Source organism: Mesoplodon mirus, assembly GCF_964341445.2.
Source record: "Mesoplodon mirus genome assembly, contig: HAP1_SCAFFOLD_330, whole genome shotgun sequence".
NCBI lineage: Eukaryota > Metazoa > Chordata > Mammalia > Artiodactyla > Ziphiidae > Mesoplodon > Mesoplodon mirus.
Window position 1 is genome coordinate 40,546 of NW_028295610.1, and position 12,139 is coordinate 52,684.

Here is a 12,139-nt window from a genome sequence, read left to right on the forward strand (position 1 = left end):
CGGGAGAGTAGCAGACAGAATGTCGTGGTCTGAAGGAGGATGAAGGGACCGGCACTCAGTCTAACATCATATGACAATAGAAGCATCCTATGCAATAAAGGACATTTTCCAAACCTTTCCTGGAGCTTTGATTTAATGACATTTTTCTATCTATGCATCTATCTGTCAGCTACATCTGTATCTTTCAAGGTTTGTGAACAAGCTTTCACATAAGCACTAGAGACGTCCGCCAGCATTTTCCAGAAGAGGCCTGCAAATTGCTGGGGACTCCTCACAAATAGGGAACGGCCACAACCCCTGCCACACAGACTCTTCGCGTGGCCCTCCTGACGTACTCCCACTCTCTCTCTGAATTTCCCAACGTCTGAGATGAGGGTGCTGGCTGGAGGCAATGATCACGTGCAGGCTGAACCTTCTCCAGATTCTGATTCTCTTCCTGGGCCTATCGTCCTCAAGCACAGTTTCCATGTCCCTGGCCACACTGATCTCTCTCCTTCAGTCCTTCCCTCCCTCCCTCTCCTGCCTCCCAGTGCAGAGAATACTTTTTTGCATTTGAGACGACATTTATTTTTTGTTCACAGAATTCTCACCTCTTCTACTGTGGCCTCCGTTGTGAACAATCCAAAGCTGAGAATTTTCTTTTTTTCTCCCTCATTTCTGCTGAGTCTTTACCTTCCTAATGCAGTGAGCTCACAGTGCCTAGCTGACTGGATGAGGAAAAAATATCCAGGGAGCAAAGAGAAATAATAAAAGAATATATCAGTTAATTTTTCATAGGGTTATCCAACTACATATTTTAAAATTTTGGAATAATATTAGGAAACTTCTCTTTATAAAAAACTGAATCATTGGGCTTCCCTGGTGGAGCGCTAGTTAAGAATATGCCTGCGAATGCAGGGGACATGGGTTCGAGCCCTGGCCTGGGAAGATCCCACGTGCCACGGAGTAACTAACCCCGCGCGCCACAACGACTGAGCCTGCGCTCTAGATCCCGTGTGCCACATCAACCGAGCCCACGTGCCACGACTACGGAAGACAGCGTGCCTAGAGCCCATGCTCCGCAACAAGAGAAGCCACTGCAATGAGAAGCCCGTGCACCGCAGCCAAGAGGAGCCCCGGCGCACTGCAACTAGAGAACGCCCGCTAGCAGCAACAAAGACCCAATGCAGCCCAAAATAAATTAATTAATTTTAAAAAATTGAATTAGTTTCAAGGGTACAATGTAAAAAAGTACAATAAAAGCCCCCCTTCATAACCCCCCAACCCCACTCTCAAGATGGAATAGATATGCTGTGATACAATTTATAGTCGTAGTACTACTACTCCTCCCACCACATCCGAAATCCTCTGAGCCAGGTGCAGCAGCTTCATTTCACAATGCTAGGACCCGCCACAAGACAGATGATAATCCCTTCGGACATTTCTAAGAGCGGCTCCAGGGGAACAGTACCTGGGAAATGCCACTGACAGCTCAGAATATCCATGGCATTCTAGAGCCTCGGCACTGCTCTCGCTCTGGGAATGAAAGTCCAAAAAGCACATCGGAGAATGTTCATAGTTGTAAACAAGCTCCACATTTGAAACACAATCTACATAGAACCACATATACAAGCCTGCACAATGGATGAAGCCAAGGTCTCCTCCATGATTTCCCTTCTGACCACCTTATTGTCTCCTCAACCATAAAAGGTGAACTTGAAACTCAGGACCTTGCCTTGTCGCCAGAAACATCCAAGCTTGGATCAGTCTTTCTAAGACCAGATACTTGCTCTCTGAACTATTAGAGACTTGTCACATACACAGAAGTAGAACAGGATTATTTCTATCTACCTGGGGACCTGGAGTCTTTCACAGTGCTCCTGTTAAAACTCTCACAACAGCAAAACTTTACCTACAAAGGGTTCAAGCTATGACACTCCCAATTTCCACAAACCTCCTCAGCTCTTGTGAGTCACATGCAGCCAATTCCAGGAATTGGAAACATGGTTGTGAGGATGAAACTGACTTTGGGGCTCCCCTTGGATATGGTCTTCCAGACTTACCAAAAGGCCATTAAGAGGAAGGTTTACCCCACCTCAGGGAAACCCGAGGCAGTACTTGCAGTCAAGGGCTGACCATGGCTTCTGAGCTACATCCAAAAAGAATTTCATACTGTACCTGGATCTGCTGAAGCCATTTCTGACTGTCCGAGAGCCAGCATGTGCCACTCCTCAACTGCCTCCATTGTGGATCATCAGTAGTGCTGTCAGATTTAGTAAATAAAAGTACAGGATACCCATTTAAACTTGAACTTCACATGAATAATAAGTCATTATTTTTAGTATAAGTAGATCCTATGAACTATTTGGGGCATACTTATCTTAAAAATATACTTGTTGTTTTTCTGACATTAATATTTAACTAAACAGCCTCTATTTTATCTGTCAACCCTACCCTTCAGAAATGATGGAGGCTCATAGAGATCCAGGAGACGCCTCAGCGCCCCCTCAGCTTTTATTTCTACGTCCTGGACAGCGAGCACGCACCTTCCACTCCCAGTCATTGGCTAGAATGGAGGATATTCTCTGTTTTAGAGCTTTTTCTACTTGTCATTGTTATTATCTTCCTTAGTTTAAAGAGATGTTTGTTTTTTCCCAAACTTAATAGCTCATCCAAAAGTATTTCAAAGTTCATTAGGCAAGGGAAAAAAACAACATGGTTCTGAAAAGTGAAGGAAACCGCCTGGTGTTTAGTCAAGAAGTAGTAGGGAGATTGAAAAAGCCAAACTTAATAAGCAAATCTCTCCAAGGGTATTTTCAGAGCTTGATACCCTCCCACACCCTGAAAATATTATTACATCAAGAATGTAGAACTGCTAACCAAATGTAAGGCTCCCATATGATTCTATCAAACTGAGGATGCTTCTTTACTAAGCAGTGAGCACACTTGCTGCCCCAGGGACCTTGGCAGTTGCAACGTAGGGCTCTTCCCTTTGGGATGGAAACAGCAAGTTTTCCTGTGGTCTACACACTGGCCCCCAAAATACTACACTCCCAATACTTGTCAACTTTAAGTATTTTTCTACATATCTCCATTTTTCTGTTACTATTTGGACTACATCCTAGACTTGACACTACGTAAATTGCATTCAAGAAGCTATTTTTAAAAGTTGGTAGGAAACCTTAAATCTATAGCTTGCAGTCCCTGGCTTACTTTCATCCAGGTGCATAAGGGTTTTCAAAAGTAGTCAGGTTAGTTACCCCATATCACAGCCCCACGCTTGTGTCACAGATATAAAAATGGAACATGATATTTAAGGTTTTAGTTGCCAAATCATCAAGCCTCCCAGACAGAGGCAATACAGCAAAATGATTACAGAGGCATGGATTTTGATTTGCTCCAGTGTCTTGGGCAATTCACTTGGCCTCTCTATTTATTTGTACTTATCTGCACTTATCTGTCTCTTGGGGGTCATAATTGTACCTGGTCCATGGGTACGTTGTACAAATGATCTGTAAAGTAGTTACAAGAAACCGACACAGAGTAAGCACTCCACAGACATTGGCTATTAGCTATTGGAAATAGTTCTCCGTGACACAGATGACTTTATCAGTGGATGACTCGGTGGGAGACAGTGCATCACAGAATCACAGCATGTTGAAAGTGACCTAGTTCACACTCTTATGTGAAAAGAAGAAAAGTGTGCATGGGTAGAAAATGTCTGAAACTTTACCTAACAAATAGTTCATCATGTTAGCATGGAGGATTAGAATAAATCAGGAAAGGAGGAAAGAAAAACTTGAGTGTCATTCAATTTCTCTATCATTTGTGTTTCTACACTGAGACTCTGAATACACTGGAAGTGCAAATTTTTTTAATGTGGCGGGATAAAGGTTTTCAAGTTTTCCTGATCCATCCGTATTATTATCTCAGAATTGCTGGCAGTTCTTGCCATCTTCGGATCTACACCCATGTGAGTCAGTGGGCCATTCTGGACGGAGGAGATAATAGAGCAGAAGTGAAGTGAGAGGAAAGGAGAGAAAAGATTTTCTCTTTTCTCTTCAAAGAGGAAAGGTCTTTGGAATGGGAACAACTCACAAACAAACTTTGGGGAAAGGATGTGATGGAAAATGAGACAAACATCCTACCCCTGTGATGAGAAGGATTCCCTGGGCTGGATGGAGGGAGGTCACAGGTGGCTGGACAAGGAAACCAACTAGGGAGAAACACACACAAGTGCAGGGCAAACACCCTGAGGCCACTCAGCCTGACTCCATGCAAACATGTGTCCAGCAGCCAGCCCTTCACCTGTGGCTCCCCAGCAAGACAGGTACCTCTGGGGTGCCAACTCATTCTGAGTCCGTTATGCCTGGGCATTCATAAACCTCTGTCTAACGTGTGAGGAATAAACTCTCAATGTTTATGAGGAAACTGGGGAAGGAGATTGAAAGGTTACTTAAACGGAAAAAAAAAGAAGTTCAGGAAGGAAGGATGGTACAGAGACAAGAAAAAGACCTTAAAAGAAAGAAAGGATTTGTCAAAGAAGAGAAAGAAAAAGAAATGATTCCAAATGGGTTAACCTGCAGCTAGGAAGTTAAGGAAGATTATTGATGGGTGAAGACTATGGAATAAAGTGAATAAAATTTATCAGAAGTTGCTGAGACTATGGTAAGAAGCATGATTATCAAATTATGAATTGGCTGCAATGGCATTCTAGGGGGACACTAGGAAGGGGAAGCAAATGTTCATGAGATGACAGTAGCAGGTGGAAAGATGTTTCAGGGGAAGATCAGTCTTGCAGAGTGTGTATCAGAGGAGGGCAAGTGTGAGCAAGCAAGGAAATACTAAGTGTATACGGTTCCTTCACTGAGTGCACCCAGCCCCGCGGTCAGCCTTGAGAACAAGCAGGACTTCAGGTACTGGAGCTACATTTCAGTCATCAGGACTTGAGAAGACACCCTTAACTCAGGTCTTCTCTTCAAACTCCATCTTTCCTTCTTGACCTTCATTTGGCCTCTTCCCTTACCCTCAAGCTGTGGACTGAGGCCACAGAGCAAGATGGGTCACTAGTGTCCTCCATCCCCCGGCGACTCTGGTTCACATCAGTGGAGCACCAAAGGCAATAACCAAGTAAAAGACACAAGAGTGTATGAAGAAGAAGAGATTCTGATAAGGCTTTCTGTGACAGTGTGGGCCAAGTCGGCTCTATATGGCTGGTATCACGTGAATTATGAGCAGCCTTAGGGGAGAAATCCTCAGAAGGCAGAGCCTGGCTCTCTAGAGGCTCTGCGTGCTCACAGCCCACTCCAAGACCTCAGTTACAGCTTCGGCCCCCAATATCTCTCCCTCTGCCTGTTCACAGTTTTTGAAGTCTTCTTTCCTCCACATTTCTCTTGAGAGGTGGAGGAGGAAGATGAGCTTCAGGCCAGCTCAGACTCCCCTGGGATCCCAGCAGGATGCCTATCATTAACCTCCCACCTTCTAGGAAGCTCCTCAGATCTTCACATTTGGGGCAGTTCTCATTTCAGCTGTGCTTCAAATTGCTGGCTGGAGACGGCCTGTTGGAACGTGGCAAAAAGCAAGTAGCAGTCCTTCGGGCAGCCTGGCCCTTCTCGACTGTCAGACATCTTCAGGGATATTCTAGGAAATGTTGTTTGTTCTAGAGAAGGGAGGGAAACAATCCAATTGTCCAATAATGCTTGAATGGAAAATAAATGATGCTATATGCATGTGATCAAATAATATCAAACAGTCAAAAATCAAAGACCTAGATCTATATGGATTCACGTGGATAAATCTTGAAAACATAATATTGATTGAAAGAAAATAAGATAAAGAATGTTAGATTGTGATAACAGGTATGTAATATTTAAATATTTAAATCAATTCAACATATTGCTTCTATACATAGAGATGCAAGAAAATAAACTTTATCCAAAGAACACATTATTTACATTTAATATGCTCATTTATCTAGGAGACCCAAAAGAACCCACAGATAAACTAGCAGGAACTAATAAGACGGTTCAACAAGGCACACACATACAAGATCAATAAATTTTAGAAGTCAATCAGGCTCTTCTACACTGGCGATAACAAATTAGAAACTGTAAAAGAAAATAAGAAAAAAAGAAGATCTAAAAATTGTCACAAGAGCCATATAAATTATTTAGAGCTAAGCATACGTAGAAGGCAATATAACTAACAAACTGAGTACGAACAGATAAACTCCGCCCAACACAAGGTTAGGAAAAGACTGTTGTTACTTTATGAGAACAGACCCTCTTCTTAAGGAGCAGATCAGTAAGTGAGAGTGAATCAAAGAAACACAGCATTTGAAAAGTCAGCTAGTCCAAGCCTCTTGATCGCACATAGAGAAGCTGAAGCCCAGATAGGTTGAGTTATTTGCTAAAGGGCCCAATGTCCTGACTCAAGGACTAGCATTTTTCACTCAGTCGCAAGACACAATCAAATGCAGTACCTTGGAAAGAGATGGGGAAAAAATGAAGAAATCAATTAGATAGTTCCTCATCTTTAAGTACAGAAATAGCCGTGACAAAATTACACGTATTGAGGGAAAATTGAAGTGCAGAGTTTAAAATGTCAATAATCCACAGGGAAACTGGAGACCATTTAAAATATTCATATTAAATCTCTCTAGAAAAGACATTAAAAGATCTCCAATCAAAATGTGAATTTTATAATAGACATGGTATGATACAATTTATAATAGATATGGCATGAACCTTTCTATTTCAAAGGGAAAGCTTCGGCTGGGAAAAAGGAATTGTTCTTGAAAATGGGGCCTGTGCTACTGCAGACACTGTGCTCAACCTAGGTCCACCGAATGCTCTGATGTCATCACTGAGGTCACAGAATTCCACTGTGCGCCTGGCAACCTTGCAAACATAACAGCCCTGGTGAGCACTAGGCAGTACTGCTGGTTCACTAAGTGGACAAGTTTTTCAGCCATTTAGGAGACTTGACCATTTTTATTTGTATTGAATCATTTCAACGGATTGCCCAAGAGCCAAGAAGGGCCAACCTGTAGGGAAGAGGAGGAGTTGGACATCTCTTGAGGCATCTTCTAAGGGAGACTTCTAGTTGGTACGATGGAACGGCGACAAAAGAGGAAACATCTGGAAAATGAAGAGTCCCAGGAAACTGCCGAGAACGGAGGAGGTATGTGGGGGGCAACTTGTCTGGGGCACATGGGTTTCTGCCAAACTGAAGCTTCTCTAGGAAGCGGGGGACTGAGAACGTGTCACCTGTGAAGCAGGGAGCGAGAGACCTTGTCTCACTGATGCTGCCGTATCTATCCGGAGGGTCCCTGTGGTGTGAGATGGCACAGAATGGCCAGATGCCCCCTGGGAGATGGGAGGTCAGCTCCGCTGGTCTGAGGACTCTTTCCTGGGGCAGCCGGGCCTGGAGCTTTGTCGGACTCACAGCAGGCTGCATCCTGCTTGCACAGACCTAGAGATGCAGCTTTTCTCAGTCCCCGATTTCTCTCTTATTCTCTTGGATCTTTCCCTGGGGACATGAGGTGGGGGATGTGAAGGATGCAAGGATGCTGAGAGAGACCCATGAGTTGCTTGGCCTCTTTTACCAAAGTGGAAAGAGAAGCCCCATGAGTTGAAGGCCCTGTTGAAAAATATCTTGACAAGTGGAATGCACTTTGAAAGAAGATTGTTTGTCTAGGGATGGTGTCATATTGAAAGCAAGGAGGATTTATTCCTTCAACAGGAAGAATTTCCCAAAGGAGATCAAGGGAAGGGAAGGGTTTTCCAGAGACTGAGACCGCGTGAGCGGGGGTGAGAAATGTCCTCAGGGTCCTGCGGGGAGCTCTGAGAGCCACGGGCCACGTGGTGCCTGCGTGCATTAAATGTAGGCGAGTAGCTTGCCCTGGGAGAGGGGTGGTCACCCCAGAGCTCCAGCTAGAGGCCTCTGCCCCAGATTAGAGCCCAGTAGCTCCTACCAGGCCCAGGGCCCTGGAGACTGTAGGATGGGCCCTGGGAATGGAGCTCTAGACAGCAGGCAGATTTCCAGGCAGTGGCTGGGACAGGCTGGAGAAGGCAATGACTGCCCCTGACCATTCAGAATATTTTGCTCTATGTTCCTGTGTGTGTGTGTGAGAGAGAGTGAGTGTGTGTGTGTGTGTGTGTGCGTGTGTGTGTGTGGTAGTGCAGAGAAGAGCGAGATGAATGGGGGTAGAGTGTTTACCAGATATAACATCTGTGTGGTAAAGTTCTTGTCACCCTGCCTGGAGCTGGCTGACACTCGGCGTACCTAGGAGTGTATACAGAATTCTTGTTAGGGGTGTTTTATGAGACAGTAACTCATACACCCATGTACACTCTGATACAGCAAAAATATCACACACCCCACATATAACTTCCTTATTAAACCACACACAGCACATGGAGGTATATACACGCATCCCTCCTATACTACGTTCTCATACAACCCACCTGTATCACAATCCTCTCCTCCAACCCCAAACGCTGGAGATGAGATATGTATATAGACACACAGACTATATATATAGGACACACACACACACACACACACACTATATATACATGTATTTCCTCAACTCTTGCACAAACACAGCTAACTCCAGCCATCTCTAAATACCTCTGTAAGAACCAGTCACGTGTCATACACACCACCCTTATAACACATTCTTGAGTAATGCCAGACCCGCTTTGTACAAACCACAGGAAACCACAGTCTCAGTAACACATGTCAGGATTGCCAGAGAAAATATGGGCTATCCAGTTCAATTTGAATTCCAGATAAACAACAAGTAATTTTTCAGTATCCGTATGTCCCACATATTGTATGGGCCCTACTTACACTAAAACTAAGTCAGGCCAAATACTGCATGGGAATACTTACACTAAAAAATTATTCTGGGTTTATCTGAAACTGAAATTTAACTGGGTGCCTTGTATTCTTGTTCGCTAAGTCTGGCAACCCTTATATACTTACCACCAGCTGATGTATTATATATTTATTGTAGTTTTGTTCAGTGTGTGTCTTCCCCTACTAGAATGTGCAGCGTTACCAAAGACTACAACAATGGAAGAGTGCCGGATACACAGGAGTAGCTGCTTACTGAATCTTGGTGAATGAATGAATGAACACGCACCATAAATACAAGCCACACCATGTAATGAGGAAAAGTTACATGTCCCAGAATTCCTGACTTGTGAACAGAAACCATGCACACAAAGGCCACAGACACAGATAGACACGTCTGCACTGTGCTCCCCATGCCAACCCCACACTTACCACAGACTTAACTGATACACATCACTCACTCTTCCCACACACTCACAGTCACCACCGAGGCCTACATTACCAACTAGACAGTGAGAGAATAAGTATTGATTGGAATTAAATCCTGGAGGATCCACTGGGAACCACACTCTCAACTGTGTGTATCCACTGCACCTGACACGTGTCACACACTCAGTAAATATCTGTGGACAGAGGACTGATGAACCCACCCTGAGCCTTTCATTCCTCCCTCAGGAATCTCGAAGTCACAAGAGGATCCCCCTCGGCTTGGATCCACTGTGGTGGCCCAAGGCTGCAGCCCAGGGGCAAGGGAGGTCTCCTCTGCCTCTAAATACTTCTTCTGTACTTCTACTCTGCGCAAGCTCAGCTACGCTGGTAAGGGCGCGGGGCTCCTCAGGTGAGGGGGTGCTTGGCTGTGAGGCAGGAGGCACACAGATCCCAGGGAGGCTGAGAGGAAATCCAGGGTCATCAGAGGTGATGAGGGCTCTGTGGAGGAGCCTGGGCAGGATGGCTGAGCTGTTCCGAGGGCATGGATGCCAGCTGAGTCTGGGAGTGTGTGTGTGAATACTGCTACTACCATGGTGGGGAAGTCAAGAAGCAGGGGCCGGAAAGGTCTGGGCTTGAGGTGGAGGGAAGAGGGACCAGATTAAGCATCTTCAGAGGAAAATGTAGGCTTTGTCTTTGCCTTTGCTTCCAGAGAAGGACAGAGTTCTGCATCATACACCTCCAGCCTGAGAGCAGGACCATCCAGCTCAGGTGTACACAGCTCACACATACACGTGCCCTCCAGGCACAGCCCTTCTCAGTGCACATCAACCCCAAGCACGTGCTCCACAGTACTCTCCTGCACCACAGCCCCATTCCACAAGGAATGCACCACCGATATTCCCAAACTCACACTCCTCGTCGTACACGCATCCAGCCGCATCCCTCACATACTACAGCCCTCACCACCATACTCCACACCACTGTATATAGACACCGCTCCAGTATACCCCCCCACGCACATTAAAAGCCCACAGATGACACCCGATACACCACTCCGTCCTAAGGCCAACAGACACCAAGCTCACGACATAGCTATGTCGTGCCAATGTCCCTCTCTCGTCTACCACACCTGCTCCCTCAGCTTCCGGCATGGCCCATGCATGTTATTATGATTTTCATTTCCTTTTTCAGGAATCCGGAGATTTCATCGAGACACTGCCCAGCCTAGACCAACCCTAGCCCAGGATCAGGAAGAAGGAGAGACCGCTTCCCCATCACACTGTGTCTCCTCCTCACCCTCTTCACCCTGTAAGAACTATCTGCACCCAGACAAAGAGGAAAGGGGCATGAAAATATACTACATGCAGGTACAAGTGAACAAGGGTGTCGCTGTCTCCTGGAAGACAAAGAAACCCTTGGAGTTGCCTGAAAAGCAGCTGACGATAGAAGAAGTGACCCTTCCTGAGGATGTGTGCGCAGTAGCCACTGACCCCTCTTCTGATGTGTCCACCAAAAGCCTCCTGTCTGACAGTGAGCCCACTGGGGAGGAGAAAGAGTATGAGGAAAGGGCAGAGCCAGGCAGCCCATCAGGGCCACCTGCTGTCGAGGAGAGACCCAGCGCCAAGACAGCGGACTGGATGCTGACCATGGAGACTAGCTTCATGTGCATGGCCTGCTGCCGGATCTTCCCCACCTTGGAGATCCTCCAGCAGCACGTGAAGTTCGGCGTCCTGCAGGGCTTCAGCTGCCGTGTCTTTCATCTCAACATGGCCCAGTGGATGGGCAATGTGGAATCCGAGAGCACGCATGAGGAGGAGGACGAGGAGGAGGAGGAGGAGGACGAGGAGGAGGAGGAGGAGGATGAAGAGAAGCAAGAAGAAAAGGAGAATGAGGGAGAGCAGCCCACGGGGGAAGGCCCCAGCCCAAAGAGACCCCGCAGGCAGGGTCTTTTCTCTCCTTTGAGTTCCAAACAGCAACTGAGATTCATGGGACAGAAGATCCTGGAAGACGGTGTGGCCGTCCCTTGGAAGAGGTAAGGCTTGAGGCTGGCAGTCTTCTGAGCCTATGTCACGAGGGCCCAGAGGAGTCTAAGGGAAGGGGCCGCACACATGTGCTGGTTGACCTAATGGCTCTGCAGTTGCATCAAATGGGACACACCCAGCACTAACAAAGGCATTGACCTCTGTTGACGTAAACAAGAAGGTGGAGCCTTTTCCTAGGAGTTTTCTCAGGGTCTGCACGATGGACCTCAACTCTTAGAGGACGTACTGCCAGCAGCTCCTTCTCGGCAGAGAGAGCCAGGAGTGGTCTCAAGAGAGGACAGGGGCCCTTGCAGGACCAGAACTTTGAGGTCTGAGAGCCTTGGGCCTGAGCCGAGATCTCACCCTGACCACTGGACCTAGCCTTCTGTGACAAAGGGGAATAGGAAAGAGAGTCACGTGGAAATGAGGTCCCCCAAGATATGGAAATGTTCCAGAACATTCGTGGCGTGGTAGTTGATCTGGAGCCAAGCTCACTGTGGTGTGTGTGGCTCTGAGCATTAAGGAATTGCTGGAGGGTAACCCTGACCAGCAGAGCTTGGAGTGCTTCTTGTCTCTTCCTGTTCTACCTCATTTGCTTTATCCCTTCCAGGGAGAAGAAAGGACCCTCGGGAGAGTAGCAGACAGAATGCCGTGGTCTGAAGGAGGATGAAGGGACCGGCACTCAGTCTAACATCATATGACAATAGAAGCATCCTATGCAATAAAGGGCATTTTCCAAACCTTTCCTGGAGCTTTGATTTAATGACATTTTTCTATCTATGCATCTATCTGTCAGCTACATCTGTATCTTTCAAGGTTTGTGAACAAGCTTTCACATAAGCACTAGA